Source organism: Crocuta crocuta, unplaced genomic scaffold (genome assembly GCF_008692635.1).
Source record: "Crocuta crocuta isolate KB4526 unplaced genomic scaffold, BGI_CrCroc_1.0 scaffold25, whole genome shotgun sequence".
Taxonomy (NCBI): Eukaryota; Metazoa; Chordata; class Mammalia; order Carnivora; family Hyaenidae; genus Crocuta; species Crocuta crocuta.
In genome coordinates this window covers 2,988,119-3,006,235 of record NW_027532015.1, presented here as the reverse complement: position 1 = coordinate 3,006,235, position 18,117 = coordinate 2,988,119, and the positions used below count along the sequence as shown (strand labels likewise).

Genomic DNA, 18,117 nt, shown 5'->3' with positions numbered 1-18,117 from the left:
TTAGTTGGCAAAGTAATCCATAAAGAAGTGTAAAACACCAACTCTGATTTGAAAGGTGTAGGGAGGTAAAACAATCAGTAAGTCAAGGTTAAAGTTTGTTTTGTAAACATGGTCTTGAGTAAATTTCTCATTCCACACAGAAAATGGTCCTAAGCTTCAAGCTTCTCAAGAGCACCCGCAAAAATCTTTGAAGTGGATGCTGTCTGTCTCCAAGAGCTAAAAGGTCTTTTGTCCCCAGACCCCCAGGCTGTCATGTGTACTAGGTCCCGCCTGAAGGTCCTGCCCTATCTTTGATGTACTATAATAGGATACTTATTTACAACACCAACTAAGAAGTAGTTTTGCAAAATCAAAAGTGAACCTAAAACTGATCAAGCCTCTGGATTTAACAGCCGATTGATAGAAAACATTGTCAGCAAAACAATAGAAACAGACATCGGGATGCATTCAGCTAAGTCCAAACTATGAAAATTCTATAGGACAATCTTGCTCCTGCAAGCCATTAAGTACGTGGGGAAGAATCAGAAGGGGAGGATAAAAATTAAACAAGATTGTCCAGGTCTGGACTGTGTCTCAAGGGTGGAGTCATAGCAAAGAGAGTGAGCACCTGAGACAGAAACAGGTGGGGGCTGGATGGGGAGGAAAGGTCCTTTTAAAAACCCGGTCTCCATGACATCATAGGAAGCCCCTGAAAAGCTGGACTGTGAGAGGGAGGAACCTCCCTTCTCTGTCTCTGCCTCCTTAGCTCCAGAATCCTCAACCTGATCTCCCCTCCAACTGTCTGAGGTTCAGGAGGAATGCTATACACCACTGGGGGTGTGCACTGTTGCCAGATAAGTTCATTGGACAAACATTTTTGGGGAGCAGCTACTGTGAGTGGAGCGTGGGGCTGGGTGCAGGGCAAGTAGCAATAGTAGAAGACAGCCTTGCCCTCCAGGGGCTCACAGTCTATCTGGATACACAGGAGGCTTAGCAGAAAGAGAAGAGCAGAATATGCTGGGAATGGGGTAAGTGAGTACTGGGCACAGCCTGCTCAGAGGCCTCCTGCGAAGAAGGCAGGACTTGGCAATAGAAGGGATGAAGAGCGGGAAGATTACAGGGAGGAGCCCTAAATCAAGGCTCTGTTTTCTAGAATGTGTAGAGAGTGTGGGCCGCGGTGTGAAGAAGGATTCCTTGGGGTGATAAGAGTCCAAGGTAGAGAGTGGGCGGGGCTTTCCAGGAGCTGAGGAGGGACAGCTTCCCCGGTCACCTCCCTATTAATCCATAAGCTCCACTAAAACACATGCGAAAGACAAACAGGCAGACAGGCAGGCAGACAGACAGACAGACAGACACACCCGAATAAGGAAAGAGGCAAAGCCCTAAGCATCTGGTTCACAGGATTTAGAAAAGGATGAAGAGGACTTTACCTTCCTGCACCAAGACCGAAACTTTCCTTCCGGGACAGATGGGACACAGCGCAGCGGAACAATGACATGTTCAGTGAGAGGAAAGAAATCGTGCTTTCCAAGAAGCACCCGCAGCAATGCCTGCAAGCTGAAGCAATAGCAAGAACGTCACTACCTAGGGGTCGGAGGGACGCACTGTGCGAAGCCAGGTCTGAAGCTATCACCCCCTCCTGGCCTACCAGGCTCTGCTGCTCTTTGGGGGGGGAGGTGGGACCCCCAGCAGCAGGAGAAGCAGGAGGCAAAGAGGGGATTCTGGGCTTGGGACAAATTCTAGTCATGTTTTGGATTAGCAGGGACAGGGAATTTAAGGCTCCAGATGGGAGAGGCACACCCCCCAGAGTGGTCACATGCAAGGTGTTGAAATGAGCACTTTGGTCCTCTAGGATTGTCGTTTCTCTGTCAGTCTACAAGATGCAAGGGCCCTCAGCCTTTCTCTACAGGGTTCTTATCTGCTAAGAAAGTACATGCTCGTGAAAAGTCAACCGGAAGTCAAAGAAAGTTCATCTGTGCTCACCCATTGTTCTCTTCTACTCTCAGTCTCCAAGGGCAGCCTCGTTTCCTGGTTTGGCACAGAGGCTAGCAAACAAACATTGTTTCCTATTTAAGTATTTGCCAAGAAAGCTATCCTGCTGTTCAACACTTTGGTTCACTTCTCAGTGAATCATGGGAATCCTTCCCTGTCCCACACATGTCTACTTCATCTTTTTTAACAGTTGCAGAGAATTTCCTATGGTCTGCCCTTAACACTTAGAAAATAATTTCTGTGGCACAAAAATAGACACATAGACCAATGGAATTTNAGGGCACTTCTGGGGATGAGCACTAGGTATTATATGGAAACCAACATGACAATAAACTATTTGTAAAAATAAATAAATAAAATATAAACATAAACAAAACAGTGTGGATGGATTTAGAGGGTACAATGCTAAGTGAAATAAGTCAGTGAAAGACAAATACCATATGATTTCACCCACATGTGGAATTTAAGAAACAAAACAAAGAAAAAAGGAGACAAACAAGTAACAGACTCTTAAAAATAAAGAACAAACTGGTAGTTGCCGGAGCAGAAGTGGTTGAGGGAATGGGGGAAATAGGTGAGGGAGATTAAGAGTATACTTATCACGATGAGCACTGAGTAATGTATAGAATTTATTGAATTACTATATTGTACATCTGAAACTAATATAACACTATGTTAATTATAGTGGAATTAAAAAGTAAATTGTATAGCACTGTAATACAGCTTAAAGTCTAGAAAAAAAAAAGAAAATAATTTCTGAAAGAGACTGATTCCCTTTGGACTTAGATTGTTTTAAAAATCTAATTAATTGGAAGAAACCCTAGATGTAGTGAATCCATTCTATGTAATGAATAAACTGCTCACCTATGCATTTAAAACAGGTTCTGGCGATGTGTCCTCGATGGGAGCATTGAGGAAGTACTCACTGAGGCAGTTCCCAAGATCTGTGGTTCAGAGGGGGAGCCACAGTTTACGCAGAGATCCTGGGGTCACGCTGTGTGAGGAGATCAGATGGTTGGCAAGGGCGGCTGCTGTCTCCCTGCCTGCCCAGTTCCCAGCCCTGTCACAGTACCTAGTAGATATTTACCAAATACATGCATGTTCAGTAAATGTCCCTTTTCTAGTATTGATGGAAAGGGTATCAGTCCAGGATTATCAGTAGATGCTAAAACCATGGGCAGAAAGTTTGTTGGGGAACAAGATATTCACAGAGAGACTAAACGTCAACCCACATTTTTTATCAAGCAAATGTAATACAGATAAACTCACCCGTTAGCAGCAGCAGCAGCAGCAGCATCATCATCATCATCATCATCATCATCATCATCATTTGCTAGTCTTTGTTGGCATTCTGGAGACTGGCTTGGGACTAATGCACTTGATTTCTTTTTATCTTGGCTGGATAAAAAGTAAAAAAACAATTTTTACCTCCTTATGCATGCTGCTGCGTGGTCACTATTGTGTGTATTTTTTTGAATGTTTTATTTATTTAAGTAATCTCTGCGCCCACATGGGGCTCAAACTCATGGCCCCAGGATCAAGCCGACCAAGCCAGCCAGGAGCTCCACCATTGCCTGTATTTTAATTTCTCAGTTCAGTCATGATCAATACCAAAATGGCCTTAATGTTCTAGTTCTCAGCTGGACTAATCTTAAAATTAGCTCTTAACCTCCCTTTTCTTAGACTACTTTGTTTAAGAAACTTGTAATTGTAAATTCTTTCTCTTTACAGCCCATGAGGGTCATTCTCAGGGCCCTGGGAGCCAATGTCTTTGAAATGTAAACATCACAGTCGATGGGGTCCTCATCTCCTAGTCTCTGTAGGTGGGTAGGAGCCTATGTTTTTCAAAGAGACCACAGAGTGGAAGGCTTCAACAACAAACATTTCTCATACTTCTGGAGGTTGCAAGTCCATGATCAAGGTGCTGGCAGGTTTGGTCCCCCTGAGACCTCTCTCCTGGTCTCCCATATGGCTGCCTTCTTGCTGTGTCCTCCACAGGGCCTTTGCTCTGTGTGCACCCACTTTTGATTTCCCTTATCCTTCATATAAGACACCAGACCTATTGGATTAGGGCCCCACTCTTATGGCCTCATTCATTCTTAGGTACCTCCTGAAAGGCCCTGTCTTCAAATACCCTTACCCTGGGGCTTAGGGCTTCAACCTATGACTTTGTCATAGACTCTGTCCATAACAGAGACTAACTTTGATGGGAGCTAATTAGCAAACATAGATGGTCTAATTATAGACAAAAACATTTGCATCCTCAGAAAGTAACTCGACACATCCTGTTGATCAGCCCCCAGTACTTTTCTTCCATTCCCCCTACCTCTTAAAATGCCCCTGTCCTTTGTTTCAGTGGAGTGGAGTTCAGGCTGAGTTCTGGCCTCCTTCCTCTATTACAATAGCCTTTAATAAAGTCTTCCTTTTCTGTTCATTGTTGTCTAGTGCAAATTTTGCTTTGATAATAGATGTACATGGGTTATCTTTCCTGTTAACATCCATGATGTTTCTACATTTCAAAACCATGTCATCCTTGTATAAGCTATCATGTTTGTTATGCATGGTTGTGCTTTTATTTAGCAGAAATTACCTGTTCTTTCAGAGCTCTAAGGAATTGTATTATGTTGGTGCCAGAGTAATTTTAGTAGTATATTGTGTGTGCTTCCCCCTCCCCAATGTTTATAAGATAATTCTAAACATACAGAAAAATTGGTAGAATTTTATAGTGAACACCAAAATACAGATCCCCAACAACTCGACAGTTAACAGTTCACTATACATGCTTTATCACATCTTATCCATCTGCGCATCCTTCCCTTCTTTCACCAATGGACCCTATTTTTGATGCATTTCAAAGTGGCAGATAATACAAAATTTGCCCCAAATGTTTCAGCATGCATATCAGTAACTAAAATTCTTGTCTGCCTTTGAATCTACACTCAGTTTTCCCATGACATCTTGAACTTCTGAAGAGCAGGGTCTGTCTCTGTCATCCTCATGAAAAATCTTCACTTCCTAGATCATTCTCTAACATGTAGGTATTAATATTTAGCAAATGAATGTTGCCAAATTTCCTTTAACAGAATATATAAAGTCTTTAGTGTTAACATTTAAATGTTAAGGTTTAAAATTCAATTACCCCTAGTACAAGTGAAGACATATTGGTTTCTATTCTCACTAAGAAGTAAATGGCCACTATTAGATTCACTCCCCCTTCCCCCAACATAAGTGTTATAGGAGGGAGAGCTCTGGTCTGCTGAAGGGAATCAGGAATCAAAATAGACTTTCATTGCTCTCTCATTTTTAAAAAAATTTTTTTAAGCTTATTTATTTTTGAGAGAGGGAGAGAGAGTGTGAGCAGAGAGAGAGGGAGACATAGAATCTGAAGCAGGCTCCAGGCTCTGCGTTGTCAGCCCAGAGCCCGATGCAGGGCTTGAACTCACGAACTGTGAGATCATGACCCGAGGCGAAGTCAGACACTTAACCAACTGAGCCACTCAGGTGCCCCATCATTGCTCTCTCATTTTTATTAGTGATAGTCCTGTTCAGAACTATCATCTCCAAAATGTTTTCGGGGTAAGGTATATTGACCAGGTTCCCTTCTCATTTTTGGAGAACTACAGGAATTGCGGCTCTGAACTCAGCCAGAATGTAGCAACCAAGTGTGCAAAAGTCAGAAGAGGGAGTTATATGCTACATGGGATTAGATTTGGGCATGAAACAATAGTGAGAGAAGGTAAGGCCAGAGTTTATTTCACTATGTGAAATAGGAGTGTGGAGGTTGCCCTGGCTCTGAGGATTCATCATAGAGACAAGGATCTAGACTCTTTCTGTCTTGTCCCATTATCCTCAGTTTGGCTTTCTTTTTAATTAATTAATTGGGGGAGACAGAGAGAGAGAGAGAGAGAGAGAGCATGAGCAGGTGAGGGGCAGAGAGAGAGGAAGACAGAACCCCAAGCAGGCTCTGCCTAGTCAGCGCATAGAGCCCCATGCAAGGCTTGATCCCATGAACCACGAGAGCATGACCTGAGGCAGAATCAAGAGTTGGATGCTTAACCGACTGATCCACCCAGGTGCCCCTCACCTTGTTTTTCATGTCACATTCCCAGATGGCTACCTGACCTTAAGCCATCTTGTCTATATTCCAGCCAGCCAGAAGGAGAGAAAGGAAGGGGGACAGGACTTACTTACATCAGGTGTCTTTTGGAGGATTTCTCACAATACTTTTTTTTTTTTTAGGTCTTTGATGAGAGCCTGGTTAGATGACTACATCTGTGTACAGGAAATCTTGGGGAAGCAGGGTGTGAATCATACAAGCTCCAAAGTCTAGCCACAAACCCGAGTTGTTATAATCAAGAAAGTGTGGAAGCCAGATAATGGGTGGACACCAGTGCTTTACTTTTTTTTTCTTTTTTTCCAGAGGTAAGGTCTAGGCACTTGTTTATTTCAGGTCCAGAGCAGAGAGAGTCGCAGGGTACTAGAAGTCAAATATCTTTGAGAATAAAGTTAGGGAAACAATGAGTCCAATCTTAGTTTCTGGCATTGGAGGAATTGTAGAGTTATGGAGATGAGATCTTCAGATGGTTGGGAGGGTCAAGAGAGGAGGCTGCTTCTCAGCCCTGAGAGGTACATTTGGAGTACGCCATTTTGGGGTGCTGGGTTCTTCTACCCACAAAAGATAAAATGCCACACACCTGCAGCTTCCTTAGTTCTTTGGAGGCAGTGCAAGAACTCCTTTGGCTTTTAGAGAGCTGGAGGCAGACTTGTTCTGCCTGGGGTAAAAACAGGACCAAAAGGAATCAGTGAAACTTATGATAGGCAGGTTATCATCAATCATTAACATCAACAGTTAACTACAACATAGTCATCATAATAAAATATTAAATAATGCTGGAATATTGCCTTCAAGTTTCCTGAGCCTTTCCAGTTTGGTCTTCAAAGTTCTGTGTAGACACAATCCCCTCTTGCTGGCTTCTGTGATTATGGAAGGGACGTTGTGTGGAATGTGGCCAGGCTTCTGTGCTCTGCAGAGGAGGGGGAAGGTAAGCCAACGGAGGACAGTACATCAGCGCATTTACTCTATAGCCAGGCCTTCCAGTGCCTGCTCGCTGGTTCTCACACTGGTGTGCATCTTTGTACTGACTCATGCTCATCCCTTTGTCTAGATGAATTTTCTATCTGAACAAGTGGTCAAATTGCTTTAGGACTCAGATAATGTCATCTTCCATCAAGTTTTCCCAACCATTTCTGATGGAAGTAGTTTCCTCTATCCTATGTTCTAAAAGTTCTGACTGCTACAAGAATACCATTCAGTGTTGTAGGCAGGTGTACATCTATATGGCTCTCACACGGGGTTGATTAGTTCTCTTTGGAAAGGGCATTTACTTGTTTGCCTTGACTTTCTAGGAGAAGAATTACACATCCTAGATGTTCAGTGAATGTGTGAGGAACTAATGTATTGAATTATTTTGCAGGAAGTAGGTGCTGAGGGTAGCATCTTCTTGCTGTTAGAGATTCGGCAAAAGCATTCACCTTATGTCTTTCAGGCCTACAATCCTCCATGGCCCTAACCACATCTCCCTTCTCCTGAGACCTCTCCCATCCTTCCCTACTGAGTCTCCTCTTGATCTGTAACTAACAAGGTATATAAGAGTTCCTGCTCTTCCCTTAGAATTCTCATGTCTTGGGTCAACCCTGGCTCTGAATGGGAGAGAAGAGCCCTGGTCCTTCCCTTCTCCTTGGAGCCCTTACTGGCAGCTTCCTCAGATGCGACGAGGTTCCGCTGACAGTTTCTTCAAAGTTCTGCAGGCTTTCCCTGACTCTTATCTAAATGTCTTCCCAGCTTTCACCTGCTGCCCACTTCCAAAGCCACCTGCACATTTTGTTACACTTCTAGGTACAAAAGTCTGTTATAATTGCCTGTTGTGACTTAACAGATTGCCCCCAAATTTAGTGGCTTACAATTCCAATAATCATTTATTGTCTTACATGGTTTCTGTGGGTTGAGAATTCAGGAACAGGATAGCTGGCAGGTTCTGGCTCAGGGGCCCCCATGAGGCTGCGGTCCAAATGTTAACTGGAGTTGCAGTGATCAGAGGGTTTGACTGGGGCGGTGGCATCTCCTTCCAAGCTGGATCACTCCTATGACTGTTGGCAGGAGGCCTCAGCTTCTCATCACAAGGAATTCACTATAGAACTACTAGAGTGTTCTTAAGACATGACAGCTGGCTTCCCCTAGAGTGAGAGAACCAAAAGAGAATGGTGGACACTTCAATGTCCTCTGTGATCTAGGCTTGGAAGTCATGTTTTAGTATTTCCATTATATCCTGAAAGTTGCAATGTCATCCCTGTTCAATGTGGGAGGAGATTACACAGGACCATGTACACCAGGAGGCAAGAATCACTGAGAGCCATTTTGTAGGCAGGCTCCACCATTCCTTTACTGGGATCATCCTTGTCTTCGAGGGACTGGCCCTGTGGTCAGAGGGGGACAGGACACAGCAGGAGCAGGGGTCAGAATCCAGAAAGAAAGCTTAAAATAGCAGTCATTTGGAGTGGGTTTGGGATTGAGGAAAATATAAAGAAATATTTTTTTCCATGTACCCTGAACTGGTAGGGTAACATAGAGGCTCAATAGAGACTGCCTTAAATAATCACTCTAAGAGCTAACAATTACCATCCGTGGGATAAAAGAGAACTGCCTCTGGTCAGGAGAGAAAGAGGAAGTGAAACAATGACTGCCAGTTGTTTGCCAGTGTTTGCCAGTTGTTATTATTAAGATGAGCTGAGGTCACTGTTCTTCACATCATCCTCAGGTCTTCAGTGGAGAAACAGTGTTTGTTGAAGGGCTTAGGGAAATTCCACTTGGGGCTTGACTCTTTCCAGTCTCTGCACACCTGAGACCTTCCCTCAGCTTCAGAGTTGGAGAATACCACAATTCAATCTCCTCACAATTCCTGAGCTTCCCTTCATGGCAACCAGTGTATTTGACCCTGCGTTTGTTCCAAAACAAAATGCCCCAAATGAACAAATACATTTACTTTGTATTAGTAGGATGTCCTTTGTTCTAAAAAATGTAAAGAAACTGATATATCTGCTGAGGGAGACAGTACAACTTGTGAAATCACACTGGTCAGAGATTTTAAGATGCAAAAGAAGGCATGCTTGATTCTCTCCAAGAGGGTATGAAGACTTCATGCGAGGTGAATGCTGGGGACAAATAACATTTAAGCAGGTGGGAAAATGGGGAAAGTGATTTCTGGGGAAAGAGATGATCACACACTAAAGAGCTTAGGGGCACCTATGATCTGAAAATCCTGAATAAGATCGGGATGCCTGGACCTTAATTTTTTTTTAATGTTTTTTAAATTTTATTTCTAGGAGAGAGAGAGAGACAGTGTGAGCAGGGGAGGGTCAGAGAGAGAGGGAGTCACAGACTGAAACAGGCTCCAGGCTCTGAGCTGGCAACCAGCACAGAGCTCGACGTGGGGCTCGAACCCACGAACCGCGAGATCATGACCTAAGTGAAAGTCGGATGCTTAACCGACTAAACCACCCAGGCGCCCCTGCCTGGTCTTTGATTTATTATGGAAGAAGATCTTACGGAGAAGTAAGGTATCAGAAGGATAGGTGGGAGATACCTAGGGTCATAGATGCTGCACACAGAAAAGTCCACAAATCATCCCAACAATAATCCATCCATCCATTTCTGCATTTCCTAACATTTATTTCCTCTCCTTCCACCCCAACACAGGACAAAAGGAGTAGTTACTAGTTTTTAGTGGGGTGCAGGATAAGAGAATATGCTGTGACAGACCCAAGGTGCCGTACAAGCTGATTGACCATCAGACATATATTCCAGGGGATTTCATGGTGCAGGAAGTATCAGTGGCAGATAAGGATGTTGATTTTTTTTTCATTTTTCACATTGGAACAGGTTTTATTTAGATTAAGTTTTTAAGTTAATTAAAACATTTTTGATGTAACTATAAATTATGTGTATAATATACAGTTGTTAGAAATAATATAGAGGAATCCCAGGTATTCTTTTTCTAGTGTCTCCCAAAGGTAACAGATTACAAATACTATGGTGCAATATCACAACCAGGATATTGACTCTGATACAATCCACATCTTACAATTAAGGGTGATATTTGGAGCTTTGGCAAACCTCTATAGGGAGGTCACAGTGTAGGCCTTTAGGATTTGGAGCAAAGCCCTGCCCTCACCCACAGATAACTACGCTTCTTTTGAAAAACAAATCTCGGCCTGTGCTGGGCCTTAATGGAGACTTGACCACTTGACCATGGACCACCAAATCACCATGTGACCCGAACTGCCCATCATCAACTTGGTATTTTCTGTCCCATCAAGCCATAAAGTTGGGCATGCACAGCGGCACTCCATCATCCAATGGAAGACATATGTGCATGATTTGGCCTGGTCAGTCCTGAAGGCACAAGCAAGTTATGTGAAGAAGTTGCCTGAATGCCTATGGTCCCCACTCCTGCTACACTGCCTTCTCTCTTCTAGTCTATATCGATGGCCTCATGGGGAGTTCCCTATTGTCAGTTGACAGAGGAAGAGGAGACATGAGCCTGAGGCATTGGGGCGCCTGGGTGGCTCAGTCGGTTAAGCATCTGACTCTTGATTTCTGCTCAGGTCATAATCTCACAGTTTGTGAGATCCAGTCCTGCGTGGAGGTCCTTCTCCCTGACAGTGTGCAGCCTGCTTGGGATTCTCTCTCCTTCTCTCTCTGCCCCTCTGTCCAACTGTTTTGCCTCCACAATCACTGTGTTCTGTGAGCTACAGGGATGGACAGCTTTCTGTGGGTCAGGCTCCTGGCTGCATTCCAGTGTCTAGGATCATTTCAGAAGCCTCCCTGCTTCTGACAGTTGCGTGCCTGTACCTCAAATCTATTCTATCAGGATTTCCCGCCCCCAATACTCCTGGGAGCCTGATTCTGCAACATCGTCCTGTACCGCCAAGCTCTGCCTTCAAAGATGGCCGTTAGAGGCTTCTTCTTCTTCTTCTTCTTCTTCTTTTTTTTAGTTAATTTAATTACTTTGAGAGAGAGAGATCAAGTGGAGGAGGGGCAGAGAGAGAGAAGAGAGACAACCCTCAGTTCTCTGTATTTGTACTTAAGAGTCTCTTATGGTTTGCCTCTGTCTCTGTTTTTACCTTATTTTTCCTTCCTTCCCTTATGTTCATCTGTTATGGTTATTAAAGTCCACATATGCATGAAATCATATGATATTTTTCTTTGTCTGAGTTATTTTGCTTACGATAATATACTCTAGTTCATTTCATGTGGCTGTAAATGGCAAGGTTTCATTTTTTTTGATCACCAAGTAATATTCCATCATGTATGTATATCATATTTCTTTATCCATTTGTCAGTTGATTGACACTTGGGCACATGCCATAATATGGCATTTTGTTGATAGTGCTGCTATAAACATTGGGGCACATGTGCCCCTTCGAATCAGCGTGTTGGTATCCTTTGGATAAATACCTAACAGTGCAACTACTGGATCATAGGGTAGTTCTATTTTTAATTTTTTGAGGAACCTCCATACTGTGTTCCAGAGTGGCTGCACCAGTGTGAAGTCCCAGCAACAGTGTAAAGACTATGCCTTTCTCCACATCCTCACCTGTATCTGTTGTTTCCTGAGTTGTTCATTTTCGCCTTTCTGACCAGCATGAGATGATATCTCACTGAGGTTTCGATTTGTATTTCCCTAATGATGAGTGTTGTTGAGTATCTTTTCGTGTGTATGTTGACCATCTGGATGGCTTCCGTGGAGAAGTGTCTATTCACATCTTTTACCCATTTATTCACTGGATTTTTTGTTTTTTTGGGTGATGAGTTTGATAAGTTCTTTTTGTCTGTCTACACCTCATACTGGTTCTGTTTGTCTGGGAGCTCTGACTGAAACAGGAGGGTAAGGAAGACTTAATGGCAGGTGGTATTAGTGCCCCACTTCCCTGAGTGACAGGCTGTTGGCCCATGCAATCCAGAAACCTGACAGAGGAATGTGCCAGAACAGAAAGCCTGGATATACGATAGTGAGGAACTTAGGGTACTGAGGGGACATTTCAGGAGGTGAAATGGGATGGAGGCTGTAAGGGAAATCCGTTAGCAGCCATGAGTTTGAGCAGGAAAGCCATTGGGCACACACACACACACACGCATGCGCGCGCATGCACACACACACGTGCATGTGCACACACACCCCCACTCCAGCCCCCCTCCCCCATGGCTTGGAGCGGGGACCTCATTGCCAAAGAGCTGCTGCTGTCGCCTCCCCTCCCCTGCACAGAAGTGAGTGTCGGGCTCGGTAGACACCAGGGTGCACAGCCCGGATTCCAGGCCTCAGCTGCTCTCATCTCCACGAGGCCTGGGGGGGACACGCTGAGGGGATAGAGGCTAAAGAAGCTGCCAATGGCTGGAGCCCCAGGTCAGAAGGGAACAAAGAGGGAGGACCTGCCTTGAAAAAAAATGACCAAATTTACCCTTTACATAAAATTTAGAAATGTAAGTATTTCTTAAATTTCCATTTTCTGTAACTATAAACATTTTTGGAAGAGGCCTGAACTCTAAAGAAGTTGTGAGTCTTGTACCGAATGCTGGTCTTCCTGAACCGTATGACAGTAAGCGGTCACACCAATGTCCTCCCAGTTTTCGTGATGTCCCCTGATGCCACACACATGGGTATGTATCTCCCCCCAGCCAGGACACTCTCCTGGGTCAGCACAGGATCACCGGGTCACAGCTCCTGACCACCACCTCGTCCTCAGGCTCTGCTTCAGGTCGTCCCATCAATGCCTGTCGTGGTCACAGACATGGATGGACATAGGCGTCTCCCATTTCCTGGTTGAGCTCACAGTGGGGATTGCAGGGGTTTATGTGCCTTTTTCGTAGATTTGTTTAATTTTTAATTAGGTAGAGATTTAGATTTATGAGGCCACTGTCATGTATGTCAGCCCGAAGTCCTCAACTATACGTTTGAAAACTGTGTTCATCTGGTGTTCTGGTCCATCTCTCTATCATTTTGGAAAATACTTCAGATTGTTTAGTCTTTAGAGGGAAACAAATCTCTTAACATGTTGCAGATGTCGTACTTCATTTGGTAATGATATTGCTAATGTGTTGCTATGACACACAACACCACATAAACAACCGTTCATCTACATGTTTTCTGGGCTGGACCAAACACTGGGATTGCCAAGCAGTAGGCTGAACATCAACTCCTGTCTGGATATGGTGAGACAAAGGGCAAATGAGTGATTAAATTTAGACTCCTATTAACACATAAGGAAACTCCTCTTATTCTATTTCCTGCCCGCCACATGCTATTGATGTAATTAAAATACAACATGTATTTAAACACAAGTTGTCTGGACTTCAAGCTGTGTTACAAGCCTATAATCATCAAGCCAGCATGGTACTGGCACAAAAACAATCAGATCAATGGAATAGAAAAGAGAACCCAGAAATGGACCCACAAACATATGGCCAACTCATCTTCGACAAAGCAGGAAAGAATATCCAATGGAATAATGACTGAGTCTCTTCAGCAAGTGGTGCTGGGGAAACTGGACAGCGACATGCAGAAAAATGAACCTGGACCACTTTCTCACACAATACACAAAAGTAAACTCAAAATAGATGAAAGACCTAAACGTAAGACAGGAAGGCATCAAAATCCTTGAGGGAAAGCAGGCAAAAACCTCTTTGACCTTGGCTGCAGCAACTTCTTACTCAACACATCTCCAGAGGCAAGGGAAACAAAAGCAAGAATGAACTATTGGGACCTCATCAAAAGAAAAGGCTTTTGCACAGGGAAGGAAAGAATCTGCAAAACGAAAAGCCAACCAACGGAATGGGAGAAGATATTCGCAAATGACATATGAGATAAAGGGGTCAGTATCCAAAATCTATAAAGAACTTATCAAACTCAACACCCAAGAAACAAATAATCCAGTGAAGAATGGGCAAAAGGCATGACTAGATACTCTCCAAAAAAGACATCCAAATGGCCAACGAACATGTGAAAAAGCACTCCACATCTCTCATCCTCAGAGAAATAAAAATCAAAACCACAATGAGATACCATCTCACCCCCATCAGAATGGCTAACATTAATGGCTCAGGTGACGATAGATGTTGGTGAGGATGTGGAGAGAGAGGATCTCTTTTGCACTGCTGGTGGGAATGCAAACCGTTTGCAAACTCTGGAAAACAGTATAGAGGTTCCTCAAAAAATGAAAAATAGAACTACCCTACAACCCAGGAATTGCACTACTAGGTATTTATCCAAAAGATACAGATGTGCTGTCTCGAAGGGGCACATGCACCCCAATGTTTATAACAGCACTATCAACGCTAGCCAAAGTATGGGAAGAGCCCAAATGTCCACCAGTGGATGAATGGATAAAGAAGATGTAGTATATATGTACACACACACACACACACACACACACACACAAACACAATGGAGTATTACTTGGCAATCAAAAGGAATGAAATTTTGCCATTTGCAACTACATGGATGGAACTGGAGGGTATTCTACTAAGCAAAATTAGTCAGTCAGAGAAAGACAAATATTATATGATTTCACTCATATGAGGACATTAAGACATGGAACAGATGAACACAGGGAAGGGAAGCAAATATAATATAAAAACAGGAATGGGGGCAAAACATAAGAGACTCAAATATGGGAGAGAAACAGAGGGTTGCTGGAGGGGGTGTGGGAGGGCGGATGGGCTATATGAGTGAGGGGCAGTAAGGAATCTACTCCTGAAATCAGTGTTGCACTATAGGCTAACTTGGCTGTAAAGGTAAAACAAAATGTTGTCAAAAAGTAAATCAATAATAATACAAAATTTTGTCAGTTTGATGCGAATGTGAGGGCATTCCATCATTATTAGTTATATTGACTACTGAGGATATGTTTAGGATTTCATAGGCTTATTTATCATCTGGAACTTGCTCTAAGCTTTTGTACAAGTCTTAGAATGACTTCTTTATTTGTAGGAGCTCTTTATATACACTGGATACCAATCCTTTATTCATGGCAGATTAACTTAATTTTTAGATGCAGATTTGTTTCTGCCAGGAAGATTCAATGTGCACTGAAAGAGGTGAGTCGGTGGGGGGAGATGACAGGAAGGTCATTACTTCCTTCTCAAAATATTTGTTTGTGTTGGGCATGTTAGATTTGCATTGTTTGCACTGAGACTGACAGATGACTGCTTGAAAGTTGATTTAAGAGTGATCCTTACATTCTCTGTTTCCACAAAAAATCTAGCAGAATCACCAGTTATATTTACCCTACGACATGGAAGAAGAGCAAAATTTCAGGAGCTCTTTCTGGGAAAAAACACAAATTCCAAATTAATTCACAATAACACAGGTATTTTATTTAAATATCTTTACATAGAAATAAATCACTGAAAAAAACACTGACATGTACTTTATTCTGTTTAAAACACAATGAGGCTGTTGTTGTTAAGACACAGAAAAACATCCCTGAGTTTCTGTAGTGTCAACTGAGCACTACATTTTGGCACCCCTGTCTGCAAGAACAAGATCAAGGTGCATAGAAGAATCTGATATTTCACAACCGAAGGACAAGATGGGAAATGTTCTCTTCGTTGAGATTCCTTGTTCAAGTATTTAAATACTTCAGTGCAAGAATCCCATCACTTTGGGGCTCCTGGGTGGCTCAGGCAGTTAAGTGTTCAACTCTGGCTCAGGTCATGATTTCAGGGTTCGTGGGTTCCAGCCCAACGTTGTCGGGCTTTCTGCTTAATAGCAGCATGGAGCCAGCTTCAGATCGTCTCTCTGTGCTCCTCCCCCATGTGTTCTCTCTTACAAATGTAAATAAACATTAGAAAAAAACTAAAGAATTATATCACTTATCATCAAATGAAAATTCCATAACATACTAGGAAAAAGTGCATCAAATGCATGAACGGACATGGGATGTTACATGTGCGGCCCCATGTGGTCTGACTGACTTCTCTGGAATCTTAAGGTCTGGACCAAAAATGAACAGCAAGGGATCCAAAGGCAGCCTAGCAAAAGGCAGAGTCTCTGAGCTGGTCCACACTCTTGGGAGCTTAATGGAGGCACCGCCAGCCTTGAGAAGAGAACAGGTATTGGTGTCAGTGGCTGAGGAAATCCCGGGCCTGTTGTCCTGGGGCTGCCCTTCCCCACTTACCCCTCTACCCAGAGCCCAGCCCTCACTGAGGGACATGAATCTCCCCCCAGCCATGTCCCCAGCCCTGGGTCCAGGTGCTTTACAAGGTCCTCCCTCCTGAAACAAATCACGGAGTCATCCCCAGGCCCTGTTACCAAGGACTTGGGCTCAGGACTAAAGCAAGTAACAAGTTATTGTGTCCACTTGACTCAAATTCATTCTCCCTCCGATGGGCAGCCCTAAAGGACCTGGTGAGGGATCTGACAGAAGACAAGGGCCTGACTTGATAGCTCTAACCTTGGGGGACTTTTCAGGCAAATATCCTTTCATTTCTCTTCCCTCTCAGCCTCCTAGCTAGCAACACCCAGAGCGCTTGGTATGATGCTCCTTCCCCCATCCCCCCCATTCCTGTCCTGCTCAGCTGTGAGCACACACAGCAACTCAGCTCCCCACCCATCTCCCGGAGCAGCTCTGCTCCCCCATCTCCCAGGTCAGCTCACTGCCTCCCACCCCATCTCCCATGTCAGACCAGCTCTCCCCACCCCCATCTCACAGACAATCTCTGCTCCCTCCATCTCCCAGGTCAGTTCATTATCCCACCCCATCTCCCAGGTCAGCTCTGCTCCCCCCATTCTCGTGGATCTGAGGTCTGCGGGAGGCTAGCTGCCAGTGGCTGCACCAGCCTGAGGCAGATCCCACTCTTCTACATCTTGTCGTGCACAGGCTCTACTGTTCACCTTCTGCCTTACATGCTATGACCCAAGCCACTTTCTGGGGGAACATGGCACTAAAGTCCAGCCTGGTGAGCTGTATTGCAAAGGCCTTCCGACTCCCTCCCCCTGGGATTAGACGCAGCTGCCTCTCCTCTTAGGCCCCTGGATGGAGTTCCCTTCCCCTTAGACATCACGTGGAGCCACCAAGCTCCTCTTGCTCAAATGTGAGTACTGCCCGTGCTGTGTGGTCCTCTCTCCACATACACCCACACCGGGGTTCAAGTTGACTCTCTTCAATCTAGAATCAGGTCTGGGTCAGGCCTGACCTCGCTAGACCCCCTTAGCATCAGCAGGCCTCATGCACTGTTGTGGGCCTTCCCCTTTCCCAGAGGCCTTAACAGTGAGGCCTTATCAGAACTCAGGGCTCAGCTTGTCCACGTTAGTGCTAACAAGTGACAGGAGATCTCATCAACAGGTGTCATTTCTGTGATGAGAAGGTTCAGTGAGTAGGCAGTGGTTGGGCTGGGGATTCCCCTTTCCCTGGGGCCACATGCCCATCTCTTCCCTCTCTGTCTCCTCTCAGTACCTCTCACTCTAAAATATTCTACCTAGATTGCCAAATGTGATGATGCAGCCGAGAATCACGTAGAGGATCCAGTTGATGGGTCTGATGGCCGTGGCCCTGGACGGGGCTGGGACTTGCTGTGTGACTGGCAGTGCTGAAAGGGAAACACAGGAGTGAGAGCCTTGCTCCAGACCCCAGATCTGAAGACATACCAGCCCCGCTCCTCCTGCCACAGAGAATCCTACAATGCAGATGGTTTCTGTGACTCTACGTTGTGGCAGCTGCTGTGACAGGTTCTGGGCTGGAAACCGAGGGAAGACACAGATGGGACCTCTCCCGGGAGCTCGCACATGTAAAGGCAGAAGCAAGAGTTACAACATGGGGCGCCTGGGTGGCTTAGTCGGTTAAGCGTCCGACTTTCGCTTAGGTCATGATCTCGCGTTCGTGGGTTCGAGCCCTGCGTCGGGCTTGCTGACTGCCAGCNATGACATGAAAAACTCAATGATTCTCAGAAAAGGGAACAGGGAGAAGCAAATCTCTGGAAACAGACTGACACCCTCATGTTTGGGGCCAGCATAGAATCCGAGTAATACCTGAGACTGAAGGTAAGGGCAGCGAGGAAGAGATTTCAGGAGATGAGAGGGGAAAGGAAGGACG

The 18,117-nt window shown here is 44.6% G+C and overlaps 1 long non-coding RNA gene across 2 annotated transcripts; it reads right to left on the bottom strand.

Moving 5' to 3' along the window:
- Window positions 1–15,437: 15,437 nt before the first annotated feature.
- LOC144241513 (uncharacterized) lies at window positions 15,438–17,851 on the bottom strand. 2 transcript variants are annotated; one of them, XR_013338101.1, is made up of 3 exons: window positions 17,706–17,851; window positions 17,504–17,614; window positions 15,438–16,122 (listed from the first exon to the last, which is right to left on the bottom strand). It is a non-coding gene; the product is annotated as an uncharacterized LOC144241513 (long non-coding RNA). The 2 variants fall into 2 exon arrangements; XR_013338100.1 differs by lacking the exon at window positions 17,706–17,851 and having other exon boundaries at window positions 17,504–17,630.
- Window positions 17,852–18,117: the final 266 nt, after the last annotated feature.